We start from the raw sequence: 19,886 nt of genomic DNA, 5'->3' as shown, positions 1-19,886 counted from the left end.
AACAACTTACTTGACCTCATGCTAGTTTTAAAACATTATAATAGATAAATGAAGCAAGTGGATGACCTGAGCCTCATCAGCATACTCAATTTCTCATGCGCTCGCTTTCTCCTCTCTCTCTCTCATGCATGCATAATGGAGATGAATATTTGGGGGAATCCTCGGGCTCAGGGATTAGCATTAGTGATGTGTTTCCACAGACCTGTGATTTCTCTCTCCGTCGGAAGAAGAGCCTGGAGACAGTGAGTTTGTGGAGCACACGGCTGCTGATAGCAGGTTCTTAACTCTTCACTTCGCTCACACAGACTCAAATGCACTGATCAAAACAGCTAAATCTGATGCAACACAGGTCCTTTATCTTCCGATAAATTGTTCTCACACTGATCCAGAACTGAGTTTTCAGTTATATTTTATATTTATTAAAAAACTCATTAATTCATTTCGACCTTCAGTCTCTATTTCACAGGTCACCACAGTGGAATAAATGGTGGAACAAAACAGTTCCACCTGTTAAAATTAAACAGAAAAAAGTGAGCACTGGGGTTTTCTTGCTTATTCCTGCTGTATAGAATCTGTATTAAACGTGACCCCAAAACCAAGGTACCAGACTAGGGCTGCAACTGACGATTATTTTAATAATCGATTAATCGATGAATCAGATTTTGAAAAAAAAACATTAATTTCCAAACGTTTATTTAAAAAAGCTCATCCCAAAGCTGGTATAATAATAATGATGATGATAATAATAATAATAATAATAATAATAATAATAATAATAATAATAAGCATAATAAAAAAAACTAAGTAGTTTTGTCCTGTTTTCAATCCAAAAATCTACATATTATTAAGTCAAGATGCATACTAGACACATGGAATAGCATAAGAAATTATGTCTTGTTCTCTGATAAAAAAACACCTCAAAATTAAGTAATTGTTTGTATAAAACCATTTTAAACTATTAAATTAAATTATTTGCAAATTTTTTGCAAATTGGGCAAGAAAAATAATCTTAATGAGATATAATCTCAAACAGAAGTTTTACCAGATCACATAAACGTGTAAGTGATTGTGATCTATAACGTGAGATGGGCGTCGCCATGTTTATTTGCGGCCGCATGTTTGTCTTATTTATAAGAAGCAGAACACGCAGAATTCAACATGTAAATACACCAGTTACTCCCCAAATACATGCAAGTAAATGGCTTGTGAACTTAGAGAAGAGAAGATTTAACTTTACAGTTACTTTAACTATGTGTATCTGATTTGAATAAAACACATCGGCAAATTATATTAGAATGGATTGTTAGACTTCCTTGTGTGTTGAACAGCTCTTGGAAATGTTTTATTTTGCGAGTACTTCTGTGTATTTACATGTCTAAAATAAAAATTAAGCATTCAGCGATTAAAATGCTGCATATTTGTGATAATATTACACGTCTTTCTCAGTGGGGTTAAGTTGTTTTCGAAAAAAAAAAAAAAAAAGTTCTTTTCTGACGGTCCCTTACTGGCACTGCGCCAAATCTGTTTGATCTTAAGTTGTTGCTCTAAATCAAGCAGGATAACGAGTAAAATATCACCACCAGGGACTATACGGTCCTCACTTCAAAACGGAACAAAAGTAGGATTCTGTAGTATTTACCCAGCTGTTGAACTCCCTTCATCCTCATCCCTGTCTATGATGCGCCGAACTCTGTATCAGTGCGCGAGAGAGAGAGAGAGAGAGAGGCAGTGTTCACTCCGCTCCGTGCTGAGCTAAAGTTTTTTTTAATAATCAAACATCCCCGTGTCGCGCGACACAACAAATTAATTATGAAATTCGTTGCCACCGCTTTTAGTAAACGATTTTTAGCGATTAAATCGATTTGTTGTTGCAGCCCTATACCAGACCATGATTTCAGTGTACGATTACCAGTGATGGAAATAACAATGCTATAAACAAATAGTGTTACTAACGGGGATAGTTTTTTTTCCAGTAACAAGTAATCAATTGAATTACTTTTTCCCGTAACCAATATTGACAATAAAATACGCATTACTATAATTGAGAATGCTCAAGTGGTTAACATGTGAGCAGTTTTTTTCTCAGCCAGCCATAGAACTTCTCTTTTCTTTATGTATTATTCAGCATAGCGTGAACTTACCTGATATAAAATGAAAACTGCAGAGTCAAGCATTTTTAATTAGTTTCTCACTCCATTTAGTTCTTCTGATGGCTGTTAGCCAAAGACGTCTGCGGTTGGCTTTAAAAGCAGTGTGGTGTACAGTAACATTTAAGTTTTCTATTTTTGGACTTTTGATTTTTTCAACCTACTGCACAACACGACATGTTTACTATTGCAACTCGTCTTTTTTGCAACCAGTATGTGCAGTTGAACCGTTTGACGTCATGTGTGATGTAGGTTGGTAATTCCTTAAAGTCATTTGAAATGAGTTTTTTCTTTACTTTTATAATTATGTAACTTTTACAGTTACTATTTCCGACTTGTACTAACTAACAAGTTACAGTTACTTACTCAGTTACTATTTCCGAAAAGTAACAAGTAACTATAACTAATTATTATTTTAAATGAATGTGCCCAACACTGACCAATACACCCCTAAGTAGACATAATAGAGAATAGATAGTAGAGCGTGTTAGAAGTACAATGTCAAAATCCGTTTTTTTTTTTTTTTTTTTTGTAGTTTTAAATTTAAACAGAATGCAAAATTAAACTAAATTGATTAATAACTAATTTAAAACATTAACTTAATTTGCTTAATGTGTTTTTGGTCTACTGCATTCACGTGTGAACATTGTGAAAAGAATCATGGTAGAAACTGAACAATACATATTATATTTGTCTGTTAAAAAAATCACAAAAAGCCTTTTTTTTTATTTCCTTCCCAACAGTTTTTTAAAAATTTGAGGGAACATTTTGTTAACACAGCATCTGATGCATTATGCAACCACTGTTTCCTCACAGGTACAGTAAGTGCAGAAAAAACACAATCCAGCCAAAGAACAGTCAGATATCATCCAGATACAGAATGCATATTAATATCAGGTGTAAAGAGGCCACAGAGAGGAAGAGACAGACAATGTGACGGTGCCCTTTGACACACAGAGGGAATTATTTATGGGAACAGAGCGTCTCGGAGAAGAGGATGGCAGTAAGCAAGAGCACCCCGACGGGGGGCAAGAACACAAACTAGATCTGTGGCCTTTTCAAGAGCCTGAGATACAATCTCACCACTAACTGACAAGAGCAGGTTAAAGAAGCTCCGGCTCTGCGGCGCAGGTACAATTACAGACCCATTTCACATGACCGCTCAGGGAGCCGCACATTGCCTGTTAGCTTTTATCCAGATAATAAAAAACAGATAAAAAACAGAACTGGGAACAGGTGAGAATGCAAAAGATAAGCAGGAAGAATGGTTAGCATATCTCGATCTTTCCAAAGAATACGCGGACATGAAAGCAAAAGTCAAGGATAATTAGGCACAGGCACACACACACAAACACAGTGATGATGACACCTATGATGACTGGATTATTCTCATGGGTATACTGGGGAAACACACTCAAGCATCACTGAAGCAAATACTCTGGAAGCTGCGTCAACAAACCTTAGGTTTCCTGGAAGCTCTTATTCCACAGAAGAGCCTGGGGAAGATTCACGCTGTTATGACGCTGTCAAGACTGACTAGGAAAACTCACCGGCATTTATACTATGAAAACTGTAAACAAATCATTATTGATTCTGAAAATTCAGCTGATGGATGAATAAAACCTCCCTAGACATTATTGCATATTTTGTCCAACAATAAGCCTTTGTGGATCCTTTCAATAAGAAAGGGTTTTATCTTTCAAATTCTCTTCACTTTATTAGTTTTAACATTAAGTAAAGTTTCACAAACTAAATTCGAGAAGAGGCACGTGAAATGATTAATCATGGCTGGTCTCCCATCTGCAATCATTAGTAAGCCAGTCATATGAATCCAAGTTTACTAGAAATAGCCTGTCTAGAATTACTCCCTTATCTTTGTTTTCCGAAGAATACCCCTATCCAGGCGGGATCAGTTACCAGGGGGAGTTCTCAAGAACTACCTGATCTCGTACCCCCTTACAAGCTTTTCGATCAGGCAGGAGCCCTGGGCTCAATTATCTCAGAGCTCAGGGTTCTCTCCTGGGACAGCATGCCAAACCTGCTAATATCATCAAGCAATATATCCAAGTGTGATCTCTTGAAATGCTGTTTTGATGCTCTTTGATGTGAAAAAAAGGTTTAAATTTATTTTTGTCACTTTTTCCTCTTTTAAGATGAATAATATTCTTAATTCTCAATGAAATGGTGTAAGGCTAGTCCTATTGCATATAGTATTTGAGCTGTCATAGCTGAAAATGACTTGCAGTGAGATGCTTAATGTATGTCAGTGCCATTAGCCCCTTTCACACAGTGATACCGGTAAATATCCGGAAAATTTCCGGAACGACTTTACCGGTATATTCAAAATAGCGCTGTTCACACAGGCGAGGACGTTACGGAAATTTTCCGGAAAAGAGCATTCACACATCCATTCCAAAATACCGGTAAATTCTGACATCATTCACCACAAATGAGCTTTAAACGGCTGCGCTTGTATTTGTAAACATTTGACTAAATTACAAACTCTGTGGATAATCAGTATTGTGAACAACTTTCGCAGGATAACTTTCGCATGTCAAGATGTTCATAATATGTGCGTGTGCAGGCGCTCACAGGCTGTTTCACAGGCACACGCAAAGCTTGAAGGTAAACAAACAACGGCTTGTCATAAGCATCTCATCGATGATTATTTATACAGTTGGCATTAAGAAGAACATATAAATGTGATCTGACTAACTTCTAGCAGCTAAATGTGTCTGGAAAAATATTCAAAGGCTTTTATTCTCATAAACAGCGCGGACGTAAATGCGTCTGATTGTTGTGATTAGCTAAAGCAGACGTCTCACGTCAGCACGTTCTAGACGTGCACGCGCTTATTCCGTCAATCTTTCTTCTGCGTTCACACAGCGCAGCATTCCGGCAAATTGCCGGTAATGTTAAAACTTCTCTTTCCGGAAAATAGCCAGAACGAATTTACCGGTATTTTCAAAAAGGACCTGTTCACACATACAACCTTTCCAGAAAATTGCCGGTAATTTTCCGGAAAGGTCTGTATGTGTGAAAGGGGCTATTGTTTAGTCTCCATGTGCACACCAGTAATGTTTTAATGCATTTTTATAAAAGTGTCTATTTAACTAAGACTAAAAATAAAAACTCCATCATTATTTATTTTCCCTCAAGTGGTATTCTTTAAAATATGATATTTAGAAAAAACACGAAAACCTGTAACCATTGACTTCCATAGTAGGAAAAACAAATAATATGGAAGTCAATGGTTACATGTTTCCAGTTTTCTTCAAAATACATTATTTTGTGTTAAATAAAAGAAAGAAACTCAAACAGGTTTAAAACAAGCGAAGAGTGAGTAAAACATGACAAAAGTTTCAGTTGTGGGTGAATTATCCCTTTAAGCTAAGTCCTGTTTGTGAAACTGGGCCATAAAGTTTCAACACTCGGATGTCTGATGATTGCTTAACTGGCCACTAATGATGTTTTCAGTTACATTTATGCATGCTGAAAGCTTGTAATGAAGGTTACTTCATGTACTGTATGCTGATATCATTTTTTTCTCACTTCATATGTTATTTATGCTGAAAATCTAAGATTTGCTGTTCTTGTGTGATTTTTGTTTGATTTTCTCAGTATAATCTTCAGTGATCTACACTATCGGGTCGATTTGCCATTCTGATAATACCTAAATGTTGAACCTGCTCATCTTAAAGGTTAAATGTCTGTCACAATATATTGCTATACCTTTAAATTAATGCTAGATGATAGCAAAAGTTTTGATGCGTCAAAACAGATTAAACACCAGCTGGCAACAGAACAGACACAGAACCTGACACAAAAAATGTCAGTATGAAGTTTGTTATGGGCACCACACAGCGACACGTAATACAATAGTTATTTTTGTACTGCATTGTATTGTACTGATGTTTGCACCACTGGAGCCAGAACTGAATTTATGCCTATAAATAAAGCATTTCATTTTGCAATCTCAACAGTCAGTATGCAAGTCACATCGCAAGATATGCAATATTGAGTCTTAGTTATAGTTAACCAGGAGCTACAGAATTGTATTTAATCACTGTATTAATATGGAACATATAGTTGAAGTCAGAATTATTAGCCCCCCTGAATTATTCGCCCCCCGTTTATTTTTTTCCCCAATTTCTGTTTAACGGAGAGAAGATTTTTTTTCCCAACACATATCTAATCTTAATAGTTTTAATAACTCATTTCAAATAACTGATTTAATTTATATTTGCCATGATGACAGTAAATAATATTTGACTAGATAGTTTTCAAGATGCTTCTCTACAGGTTAAAGTGACATTTAAAGGCTTAACTAGGGTAATTAGGTTAACTGGGCAGGATAGGGTAATTAGGTTTTTGTATAATGATGGTTTGTTCTGTAGACTATCGAAAAAAAGTTAGCTTAAAGGGGCTAATAATTTTGTCCTTAATTTTTTATTTTTTTTTTTTAATAAAAACTGCTTTTATTCTAGCTGCAATAAAACAAATATGACTTTATCCAGAAGGGAAAATATTATCAGACATACTGTGAAAATTTCCTTGCTCTGTTTAACATACGTTGGGAAATATTTAAAAAAGAAAAACAAATTCAAAGGAGGGCTAATAATTCTGACTTCAACTGTATATAATTTTTGACATTTCTGTCTTGTTCTAGTCCAAATTGTCACATGCAGGAGCAAGATGATGGACAACAGAGGTACGGATCCAATTGCTGGTTTAATAAGAATATTCATTCTTATTCAAGGTAAACAAGGTCAAAAAGATACATAAAGGAAAATCTAAAAACATAGTCAAAAAGAAGCAAAACAGGATCAAGCGTTAAACAAGGTTCAGATCAAAAATACAAACAGGCAAAACAAAGAAATGTCAGGACATGCAAGGTACGTGCCTAAGCAGGGGTTATCAATCTCGGTCCTGGAGGGCCGGTGTCCCTGCAGGGTTTAGCTCCAACTTGCCTCAACACACCTGCCTGGATGTTTCAAGTATACCTAGTAAGACCTTGATTAGCTTGTCCAGGTGTGTTTGATTAGGGTTGAAGCTAAAATCTGCAGGATACCGGCCCTCCAGGAATAAGTTTGGTGACCCTTGCCTTAAAGACTAAACTGGTGTATGTGTGGTGTATAAGCTGCGTCTCATCAGCAATGATCGGCAACTGGTGTGTGTGTGACATGGCCTGATAGGATTTGTAGTTTCCTAAGACATATGTAGTTCACCAGCGATCTGTCAGAAGTGGATCGCTGAGGATCATGAAACAAATATCTATATTTCAAAAAGAAAACAAGAAGGGCTGGGTGTCATAGCAAAAAAAAAAAAAAAAAAAAAAAATCACGATATCATGTTTCATATATTCTGTATCGATAACTATTAAATATCATTTAACAATACATTTTATCTTTTACCTAACCACTTTATCTTAATTTACTACCATTACTAAGACAAATAGTTTTTTTTTTCTTTATAATGAAATAAACATAAGTTTTAAAGAGAATCTTAAACTTAATAAATAAAATGTTACAAAGTGTGTGCAATGGTAAAGGTAGATCAACATCTGTAAGGTGTCAATAATAATGATAGAGTAAACATCAAACTCTCTAAACATAACAAATTATGATGATCAAATCTGGTAAAATCTGGAACCAACCATCATAATTTAAATACCGACTGCAACATAACAAATTGTGAAGTTGGATGACTAAATTACCCACTATGCTAAAACTTTTTTCAGATGAGGAGCTAGTGGCTGGGATGCACAAGAAAAGAAACCAAAAAGCCACTCTAGCGACATCCTTTTTTATTTACAATTTTCACACTGCTGCTATAGGGCACTCATTTTCACGTGTGTTATTATTCTGCCCTGAAATGACAAGTGCGAGCATGTGGTTTCCTTGACCATTTGCAATGGGCTTTGCACTAGTGCTCCCCTGGCGTCTATTGTAATAGGTGACCATTTTCTCAGAGGATGACAAACGGACAAACCATTGCTGCAGCCCCGATGCAAGTTTAAGGATGTGCTGTGTTTGTCTGAGGTAAATAGCCTGCCGTTATTACTGAAATGTGTATATTTCGTTCAAAGTGTTAACCAGATTGGTTAGTTCTACTTGCATGAATCGCGTTGCACTCACAGTATTTGGAAATTTTCATATGCATTTCAACTAGTTGTATATGAAAATGCACGCTGGTCATGTGTGGGCTGCTTGCACACCCTGTGCGCTTCGCTCCCTTGTCCGCATCGTGCAAGTTGTGCGCCTCCACTGGAAATGACAGCTTATTGACATTTATTCCAAGGTGCGCACTCAGCAACCACATTTTAATAAAACTATAGCCTTCATACCAAACAATTTTTAATTGTTATCGACAATGTTGTGCTGTCAAAAAGTAACAATACCGATTTTATCGCCCAGCCATAAAAACTAGATATTACCCTGCGTTCTGGTAGATCATATTTTTCCTTTTTTTTTCCCTTTTCTTTAAGGAAAAACTCATAATTTGTTAGTTGTTATTTGTTATAATGATTTAGTTAAAAACAGAACAATATTATTACTGGACTAGAATCGAGACAAAGCAAAGTACTAGAAAAAGCATTGATTTGCATTGTAAGTATTCAATTTTTGTAGGCATTCTACTGAAATCTGTATTCATATCGCAATATTCATTGCAGGAAAATTAAATATCACAATATCAAAATTTTCCAATATCCTGCAGCACTATTCTATACACAAAAGTGCACAAAAGCAAAATCTGTTTTTCAGATAGGACGACATTGTAACAAACCCACGCATCAATTCTGATTGATTTAGAGGAATGTCTGTGGAAAAGACTGACAATTCTGACTGCAGGATGTCATGGTCAATAATATGCTGCATCACTGGAAGTCTGATGCAGATCCCCACTGATGACAAAAGACCCGTCTTCATCTCAATACACACATACGCACACACACAGATCACAAAGCCTGGGCTACAGAATTAAGTCAAGGATTACAAAGGATGCATGACGTGGAGTCTGTAAGCACACTAATTCACCTCACAAATGCACAGTAATCTCGACTTTCATCAAAACAGTGACAACAGCACAAATAAAAGACTTATGCTTCTGTACGTGCATGCAGTCACACACGCACTCTTGTTTTTTATGTACAAAACACCTCGGCGTTGATTGCTAGATTTGTTCTAGTTCACAGCTGATCACAATAAATCTTGCTGGAAATGAATGTGCAGCTCTCCAGAAACGGCAAAATCTAGCAGAACAAATGTTGTGTTATGTGCATGCTGAACATTGTTTTTTGATCTAGTCAAACCGGCGTCCTCTTGCATTATGCAGAATCTGAATACATTTTCAAATGGCTTACATACAAGATTCATATTAGAACTTTTGACTAATTAAGCTCAGTGATAATGGTGAGTTTTTCATTAGAGGTGCATAATGAAGCACTTCGAGATTGATTAGATTAGATTTTAGATTGATTGGGATGATTCTGTAGGCGAGTGCATAAAATATATTAAACAATCTACAAGCATAGATGAATTCAATAAAGAAAAATATGCCAATTAAATAAGCAGCACTTTTTGTTTTTTTCGAAGAGTCGAAATGTATTCAGGTATACAGTAGTTCAATATTCCAATGTAAAATAATCCTGCATAGTCTTCGTTTTATAAACAATTCAGCAAAATTAATAGTTATTCATTTAAGCAAGTTTAATTAAGTTACAAACGGTATGTTAACTTATGTCTGAATGTTTTTAAATCCCTCACACAGTCACTGGCCTCAAAAACACATGCAAAGTGATAAACTTTAATAGAGACTCAACATTGCATATACTTGTGATGTGACTATTGTGATTGCGATACCAATGCTGAAATGATATACAGTATTGTGCAGCCCTACTTGTTAACATTACTCAATGCACTGCAAGTTAACTAAAACTAGCAAACAACTATATTTTCATTAACTAACTTGAACAAAAGTTGATAAATACTAATAAATGTACTGTTCATTGTTTGTTCATGTTAATAACCTAGCATTAACTAATGGATTATTATTGTAAAGTGTTACGCATTTAAATAAATAGAAAAAACATACAGTATGCGAGTTGTAACCCAAAAAACTGCCAATTTACGTCAACAACTGTATATCATTGTATTTTACTGCACAACTTTAAAATAAATGTATTTTGTTGTATATAGCAAGGAAATCTAATTCAGAAACTGTTAAATGATATTAAATTCGGCTTTTTTTCTTCCATTTAATTTTTTACGTCAAATAATTCAACTTTTAAAGGGCACCTACAATGAAAATCAACTTTTGTAAGCTGTTTGGATAGAACTGTGTGTAGGTATAGTGTGTCCACTGTCATATTAGAAACCCAACAAGTCTCGTTACAAAATTTACTGATGTTAAAAATTAGATCCAAATCTCAATGATTTTGAGGCACACCGCAACATGATGTACTAGGAGTGCGGTTTTCCCTGCCCACCAAATTGATTGACAGGTGCCATGGCCCCATAATAACACGTATACACATCCCACAGAAATTTTTTTGCAAAGAAAATGTTAAAACTCTCTGTGATCATCTGTGTTTAAAGGTTACTTTCTTCTCCAGTAAAGAGACTCACTGAGTCCCTTAAGCAACACAGACATTATTAGTTCCTATTGTCACAAGCTGCACCTACAAGAAATATTTTACAAGTTTAAAACGTATTTTTAAACAGTGCATGTTTGTAATAAAGAGAGTAAAATCGCTCTGTAATTCTTATCCGATATAATGCCGTATGGTGTCAGTAAGCATGCATATGTGTGTCTGTGTGTGTGCTGCAAATGGCATTTGTGTGAGACTCATCGTTTCAGAAAGGCTTGAATAGACTCCACCACAAAAACATCAAATAAACTTTCTTGGTATTTCTGACTAGTGACCTTATTTCAGCTTCATCCATGTCTGTCTCTATCACTGACAGCTGTTTATCAGACGTAACGCAGGAGAAGCAGACACGCACGTTGGAGCGGTGGGCAGGGAGAAGCAGTTCATTTAAATTTAAAGCCACAGGCTACAAAAACAGTTACACTGTAGTCTGACATTAAAATGGGCAGTTTCTTTATTATATAATAAATAATCTGATGGGTGTTTTGAGCTGAAACTTTACAGACACATTCTGAAGACACCAAAGGGCTTATCTTACATCTTGTAAAAGGCGTAAAATAGGTGTCCTTTAATTTAGATATATAGAATGTAAAGCCAAGTCCTTGTTAATCATGTTAATTTAACAAAGGATTTAAATAATGTTGAATATCTAATAGCATATGTACAGTATAACACTGACAAAACATAATGATGACAGTTAACCTTATTATGAAGTTTTTCCAAGATCGTTTTTATGTTTATAGAGATGTGAAAAATGTCTGAACATGTTCTGATTACATTTCATTTTACCTATTTGTTCATATCAAATCAAAGTTTCTTTCTAGAGCACACTTAATTACAACCTTTGGTCGACCAAGGTGCTGTACAGTAGCAGTAACAGGTAAAAACAGCAATACACTACAATAAAAACAGCAATATAAAACAACAGTAACAAAGTTTCCGAGAAAGAATCAATTTAATATAGCCTGGAACCATCAATAGGGAATATTAAATGCACTCGAAAAAAGATGAGTCTTTAACATCGATTATAAAATAGATAGAGTGGGTGCTATACTAATTTTAATGGTATTGTATTCCATAGTTTCAGACTCACAACTGCAAAGGTCGTATCGCCCCTAAATTTATGACGAGATCTGGGTGTTTGCAATAGATGGCAGTCGGAATTTAATCCAAGCAGTCGAGTTTGGGCCTTAGAAGTAAGGGTGTCACGATCCTCCAAATCCTCGATTCGATTATATTTTCGATTCTAAAGGCAGGATTCGATTCGATTTTCAATTATGAATAATTAATTAATTAATTATTTGTAGCCTACCGTTTAAACTACCTGACCTGCATGATCTTTGTTTTACCCATAAACAAATCATACAGCAAGATACACACACCACCTGTCAATCACTTTTTCTGCGGGACTCGTGAATAGGCAGTGATCTGTGTCGTTATAATGGCGTCGGTAAAAAAGACGCACAACCAACAGGAACCAGCCAACAGTATCTGAGGTGTTCGCTAAAATGACTAAGTACAAGTGAGTAAAAGATTGAAGCAGTCCTCTGACTGCCTGGACCTGCTCTCTCGAGCGCATGGCTGTGAGTGCGTCTGTATGGTCACGTGATGTGCATTTTCAGAGGTAGAGAGGAAGAAGAGCTGCTCAGAAATGCTACACGCCACTGTGGATGTCAAATCGTTGTCGTTCTAAAATGCCATTTAAAAACAAAGACAGTGTAAACAGGGCCTGAGTGTGTACTTTTCGTGAGCGGATTTGCAACAAGGGCGGGCGTAGGATCGCTATGCCGGTGTTGTCTATCGGACGAACCGTTCGTAATACGTACATAGCAGAGCTTGCAAAACTGTGTTTTTTTTGTCAACAACACGAACGTTGTCAACATAACTCACTGGAAATCCAAAATGCTTACACACCGACGACTTCATTGAAAGAGGAGAGGGTTTAAGCTCTGTCGGCGGGTCTCCTGCTTCTGCAGTTCAACAAGCACTTCAACAAGCCTGTTTTTTTCCCGCTTGGCAAGCCAAGCTGACGTGACATGGGGGCGTGGCAGCATCGACGATTCTATTTTTGGATTCTATAATCAAAATTGAGCATAAATTTCGATCGATTTCGATTAAAAATCGAAATCGTGACACCCCTACTTAGAAGTGATCAGATTAGAAAGATACGATGGTGCTAGGTTATACAAAGTTTTATAAACAAAGAGTAAAATTGAACCGGAAATGAACCAGCAACCAATGTACATACATTAGTGATTGCAAAATTGGTGTGATGTGATCATACTTGTGGCAACTCATGAGCAAACAGGCGGCCCATTTTAGACTATTTGAAGTCTAGAAATAAGATGAAGGTAGACCAATATATAAAGAATACAATAATCTAATCACGTGGAAACCCTTTCTGCTTAAGAGTTTCTCTTTGTTTGTTCTCAGTCTTTCAGGCGGTCTCATCAAAGTTGACAACAAACAACTAAGAAACAATAATTTAAAAAACAAACATTAAATGTAAGACGTAAAAAAGCTACTCCTTTAACCATACCCAATGTACAATGTCCTACAAATGAACTCCCTTTTCACCGTATACAATATAATTGACTTACTTTTAACCAATGAATAAGATTTTACCCATTACATTATGTCCATTTCTTTAGTGAACGACAATAATCTTTAAGCAGCTTCACTATTCCTACATCACAATCTTTAATTATTCTAGAATATTAATTGATTTTACTTGAAATGTTAAAAATCTAACAGCATAAATAGAGGAAAAAGGCATCAACAAAACTATTAACATGCGCTACCCATGACCAAGATCATTCCCATGTATCTTTGGATTTGTAATAGGTCTGAAAAAGTCCTAACCAGACTTACTTTCAAGTGTTGCTCTCAGTCAGTCTTCAAAGTGTCTTGCGTCTGGAGACTGACATGACACACCGTTTCGCCTCCAGCTCTCTGCGCTTCTTCTCGCCCTCAAAAATACATGACAGAAGCACAACAAAGATCCTCATCAACTCTATTTTTTTTCGTCTTCTCTCTGATCGGCTCTCAAGTCTCTGACAGTGGTAAACACTATACAGCTTTACACACTCGCGCTCCACAGGCACAGAAGAGGAACTAGAGGTGAGATGTGTGTGTATGTGTGTGTTTATGTGTATATGCATAGAGCAGTAGGAGGAGGAGAAGTGCTACGCTACAGCGCTGTATTCTCCAGTGTCTTTTATTGCTGAATCAGAGTTAACCCAAAGCAGAGGTGACATTGCTGCAATTTCCCCCTGGCAATGAGACGAGTCTGCACACAACAAAGAAGATCATACGCTTCTGCAAACGTGCTGCTTCTTAAAAGTGAGCATGGCATTAAAAAAATTTATTTTATTTGTATGCTTTACTGGTCCAAAATTCAAAGTCGAGGTTTGTTTTGTAATGTGACTGATATACAGTTGAAGTCAGAATTATTAGCCCCCCTAAACTGTTAGCCCCCTTGTTTATTTTTTCCCCAATTTCTGTTAGAAGATTTTTTTCAACACATTTTTAAACAATAGTTTTAATAACTCATTTATAATAACTGATTTATTTTATCTTTGCCATGATGACAGTAAATAATATTAGATATTATATTATTATATATAACACTAAATATTTTTCAAGACACTTCTATACAGCTTAAAGTGGTATTTAAAGGCTTAACAAGGTTAATTAGGTTTACTAGGTAGGCTCAGGTATTTTGGTTTGTTTTGTAGACTATCGAAAAAAAGGTTAGATTTAAGGGGCTAATAATTATGTCTTTAAAACGTTTTTTTTTTTTTAAATAATAATTGCTTTTATTCTAGCTGAAATAAAGCAAATAAGACTTTCTCCAGAAGAAAAAAAATATTATCTGTAAAATATTGTGTAATCTGTAAAACTGTGAAAATGTCCTTGCGCTGTAAACCATAATTTGGGAAATGTTCAAAAAATAAAAAAAATTCAAAGGGGGGCTAATGATTCTGACTTCAACTGAACATGTAAGAGGAAATGACTACTAGGAAATTGTTTGGATAAGGAAAAGAACTGGGTTTTAGGGGACTAAATGACTGAAACTTGTCATATACACTATCACCAGAAAGAATTGTAATGCATCATAATAGGTTGTATAAAGTATGGATTTTGCTCAAAATATTGATTTACACAGTTTATTTTTAACAATACCTTACATGTTGTTTTACATTGACGTCACAAAGATGGTGTATTAGATAAGGCAATAAATAATAATGATTTCGGCATTGTTTTAAATGCACATTCCGGCTACATTCTAGCCTGTAATGCCTGCTTTTGACAATCCACTGCATTCCCGGTGGATAAAATCAAGTCCCACCCTACATTTTTTTCTTATAGCGAACATCCTGTTTTATGTTAAGTACTTACTTACTGTCACACACAGGCTTTGTGTCAGCTTTTTTTAATTTAATAAATTTGTATTTTTGGAGCTTTGGTGTTGCCACCTTTGATGAGTATTTAATTTGCACCTTTTGTGTTTTTTGGCTGAGCACCCAGTAAAGAGGGATGTGCGTGCTTTTATACAGTTTAGCATTATGGATGTGACATTTGCAGTAAAAATTCTAAACATAAATTCACAGAGAAAGTATATGTTAACATTATAATGAAACATCGGTTGATATTTTACAAAACAACGAACCACAGAATTATGGCATACGAAAAATATCAATCAGTAAACATGTTTTAAACTTTAAATAAGGAAAATAAACATGTGTTATTAATGGGACCAAAAAAAAGTTTGCAAGTTTACAGTATACAAAATACTTTGTAGAAATTCTATGGATTAAACCGCACAACCCAAAAGAAACAATGCTCATATGTGCTGACTCTCTATACAACAAAAATGATTGATTTCCATTTGACATTATTGCATTTATAAGAAAAAAGCTTCATTATGGATGTGACGAATGTGAAATTGCCACTTTGGTAAATCAAATATAATTGGTTAAAAACATTGACAGAGACATTTTTGAGTATTTTTACAGTACTGTAAAATACTTGCTTGCACAAAAAAAATGTAGAAAGGGCTTTGCTATTTTGGTGGAAATGTTTTTTTATGGCAAGGTTGACATTTGTATGGAATTGCTCATATAGTAAAATAGTAATCTAATATATAGTAAATAGTACTGTTTTGAAAGAGAAAACTCCTCTCTAGCATAATATTCACCAAGAGATCCTCACAACTGTCTGCCTCACAGCTCAACTCCTCTGTCTGTAGTCAGCATATATTTAACAACACACCGACTAGCACATCAGCCTGATCCTGGCTTGCATTTTAATAAAGGCTGATTATGCGTTATCAGTTTAACACAGTCACAGAGACACAGGAAGCACTGCATCTTTTCTCGCACTCACCAGGAGCGACTGAGTGCCGCCAATAGATGGAGAACCTCTGAATTATTCTCTCACATCCAGCTCTCAGCGGCCCCTGCGACTCTGCTGGCCGTGGTGCACCAAGAATGAGAAATACTGTGTCTAGCAGCTTACATTTGGAGAACAGCCATCTAATTTGCAGTAAAAGCAGATAAGGAATGCCTCTTGAACTCCATACTCGATATTAGGATTGGATATTGATATTGCTTGGATTTTTTTTACAATACAGTGGAGATTTGATACTTGAGAATAAAAAACTGGTGCCTGATATGATACTGTTTTCACTGGAACTATACCAGAATTCTGTAACTAGAATTACCAGCGGTACTTAAGCTTTGATTGTCTGTCATCAAATTTAATGATGTTATGCTGTTAAAGTTATGCATTTGCTATCAGAAAGTAATGTTTTTGTTAGCAAGAAGTTGCCAGGCAACAGAGGCATGCATATTTAAAGTCACAGGAAAGAGTGGAAGACACCAGTGGCAGACACCGGAATGCATGCTGTCACTCTGACCACTATAGTTCTAGGTAGAAATAATCAGAAGTCTTTTATGTTTTGGAATTTTAATAAAATTATAATGTTCAACTAAATCATGCACATATTTAGTGGAGGTGAGGGAATTACAGATATGTTTGTTTTATTTCAACAAAGTTATTCCAATGTATACCTCTGTAGTTCTAGTGTTAAAAAAGGAGCCAAAGAGGCTATGGATGACATTAAAGAACAACTTTGTTATTGAAAACAAAACAAAAAAAGTAATTTAACAATACATCACACTTTTTAAATGCATAAGAAAAAACTTAATTATATATAACAAATTCAGAATAAAAACTCAGACAGCTACAAAGCAAATAACTATAGTACAATTTAACTCTTATTGGAAATAGTGGATTCTGGAATTCTGTATTCTGATTGGCTGATCAGGACATTCCAAAGTATGCTATTCCCAGATAATATTTGCTTAAACCAATAACACAGGCTCATCTGGATACTACAAGCAGTTAGTGAGTATAGTTGTTTGGCTGCACCTTGTGAGTGAATAATATGTAGGTTAGTGGAGGCTGCATTTAACCATGTATGCTTCTGCAAACTTTGCTTAATTATAATGTTTGTAAATTATAACAGCACAGAACAATGTGTTGTGTCTATACTGTTTATTGCCCATTTATTATTATGGCTACTTGACACAAAATGCAAACAATTAATGTACATCTAAGAAGTTGTTTTCACAGAAAAAGTCTAATACAAAATAGCCATGCTTTATTCTGCGAGAACAACTACCTGCAGTAGATGTGCGTTATCTGTCACCTAACCATAAAAGTATTAATAATAGCAAAGTAGTTTGTCTTTTAGTTTGCTATAAACCAGTTTCCAATTTCATAAATAAAAAAGTAAAACTACCAATTTGCAGCCTCTAGTAAAAAAACCTATTATAAAATTAATATTATAATTAAAATTCTCTTATTACACTGACTTATTGCATGTCCAGCCTTATCATAAAAATCACTTAAACGAATAAATGAACGATACATTTCCAAATAAATACAATGCTCAGCATATATAAGTACACCCCTCACAAATCAATCTTTTATATTCATTTTTTAACAGGAAGCTATACAATATTATATATGTGCATATACATTAGATTAGTCAGTACTGATGCCAAATCTGGAGCTTATCTAACAAAAAAAAAAAAAAAAAAAAACTTACGATAATGCTCCAAAAGCTAGTGTGAAAAATATTAAATACAAATTTTTAAAAAGAGGAAAAAAATCATCCGATTATTGTTGTCTTTGGTGCTGTTTCCTGTTTCTTTTCTTACTGTGGAGCAAATAATGAACTGGGGTTTGATGCTAAATGTAACTAAAGTAGTGCAAAAACACCGGTATAAAGCCCATGTACACACTGCTCAAACATAATATGCACAGTTAGCTGAAGTTAAGCTGCACATACAGTAAGTAGGTCTCACAATAATAACAAATTACAGTTATATTACTGTAAATGCAACTGGTTAATATGTAGCCTATGTGATTCCTTCATAAAAGAGAATCATGTTTTCAACTTCCTGCCCCTCTGATTTCAATCGACAGCTCAGGCATTTAAGTGGTACCACCAAAATGAAGCACAGTAATCTTTATTCTGATTTAGTCTGATACTGTAAATGGCACCCAGTTTTGGTAGCCAACAATACTCAGAATATGTACAAATGTATACAGCGATACCAGTAAAACAGAGCTGTATTTAGCCACATTATTCTATTCTTCTGAATGGCCGCTTCGTGGCATTCCTGTCTAGTCAGTGATTCTGAGAAATCCTTCAAGCATAGTAGAATCAATACAGTCGATGAGGATTAGATTTACAGGGGAAGAAGGGAAAGCAATCTGGTGTGTGTTACCGAACCAATCTAACAGGTCAATGGCATGTAATGCGTCCAGATATTGCATTAGAACCCCAAATTACATGCTACAGAGAGGTTCAGACAAAAAAGCTAGATGGTCTATGTGAAGTCTGTACTGAATTGTGATTAATTTTACTATAAATTGTATTAGGGTCAAAGACGAGGTATCTTAATTTGGTGTCCAATTCTAATTCAATTTATAACACCATATTAAATGAGAGCGTCTTTTCTATGCTTCAAATGACTGAATAAACTGTTAATGGCCAATCATTATTTAACACAACAGATATATTCAGGTAAAAAATACTGTACTTATTAACATACATAAAACACCAAGTGATTTTGTGAAATGTTATCATATTTTGTCTTATAAAAACCTTCCTGATAAAAAGATGGACGCTTTCAATTTAATTACTCCTTAGAAATTACATTTACATTTAGTCGTTTAGCAGATGCTTTCGATCAAAGTGACTTTCAATTGAGGAGGCATTCAGGGAATCAACAAAAAGAGGCAACCTTTCTCTCTTGAATAGAGAGAAGGGTGTTTCTACAAGTGGTTTGTCAAGCCCACTCACCTGTCATAAATGCTTTAACTTTGGTTAAAGTGTGAGAGAGATGAAAGGGTGTTTATTCTTCAGGTGGTTTGTCAAGCCCACTCACTTAATTTTCATTCATTAGTATTCTGGGTTTTTTTTTTTGTGATGAAGTCATGATGCTAAATGACATTTTAGTGGGTGTCTTAAGTATATCATGATAAAAATGTATGATTTTTATAGACCATTAATTTGGTCTAAAAAAATCTAATCTAAAGGGGGAAAATATCAACTGCACTCACTTTATAATAATATGAAAAAAAAACATAATAATATGAAATAAATTCTTAAAATAAACAATTCATATAAATTATGATTTTTTTTTCAAAATTATAAACATGGGAGTGGGAGTTAATGCAAAACTTCCCTTATTTTCTCTACTCTTATTGAAAAAAAGAGCGATTCTGCAGGATGGTGTAAGATGCAGTTTGACCAGCTAAAACTAGATGAACACCAGATTTATCCAGCAATGTCCAGTTTAAAACAGACCAGAATAGGACAAGGGATTTTTTTTGCCTGCATAACAGAGAATACGCCAAAACGTTCATGGTCTGCCATCTGTTTAAAGCTGAATAAAATGTTATAGAACAAGCAATGTATACTGCAGGCATCTCTGGACTCCTTTTATTTTTCTGGTTAAATTGCTTGTATTGATTGCAGTCTGGTTATATTCATTGGGAAAGAGTATTTT

General features: G+C 35.1%; 1 protein-coding gene and 1 long non-coding RNA gene across 7 annotated transcripts in view; one reads left to right on the top strand and one right to left on the bottom strand.

Moving 5' to 3' along the window:
* camkk1a (calcium/calmodulin-dependent protein kinase kinase 1, alpha a) overlaps positions 1-19,886 on the bottom strand; it is a 153,237-nt gene that overhangs the window by 131,800 nt on the left and 1,551 nt on the right. For 2 of the 6 annotated variants that reach the window (XM_073950341.1, XM_073950346.1), the window contains exon 2: positions 13,669-13,766. The exons of the other annotated variants lie outside the window; for them this stretch is intronic. The gene's annotated coding sequence lies outside the window, so the exon portion shown is untranslated. The remainder of the gene's footprint in view (positions 1-13,668; positions 13,767-19,886) is intronic. 6 annotated transcript variants of the gene reach the window in all.
* Positions 2,679-7,463, top strand: LOC141385831 (uncharacterized). Its single transcript, XR_012406907.1, has 4 exons — positions 2,679-4,413; positions 5,191-6,215; positions 6,760-7,073; positions 7,214-7,463. It is a non-coding gene; the product is annotated as an uncharacterized lncRNA (long non-coding RNA).

The sequence above is a fragment of the Danio rerio genome, chromosome 5 (assembly GCF_049306965.1).
Source record: "Danio rerio strain Tuebingen ecotype United States chromosome 5, GRCz12tu, whole genome shotgun sequence".
NCBI classification, from domain to species: domain Eukaryota; kingdom Metazoa; phylum Chordata; class Actinopteri; order Cypriniformes; family Danionidae; genus Danio; species Danio rerio.
This window is presented reverse-complemented; position numbering and strand designations above follow the sequence as displayed.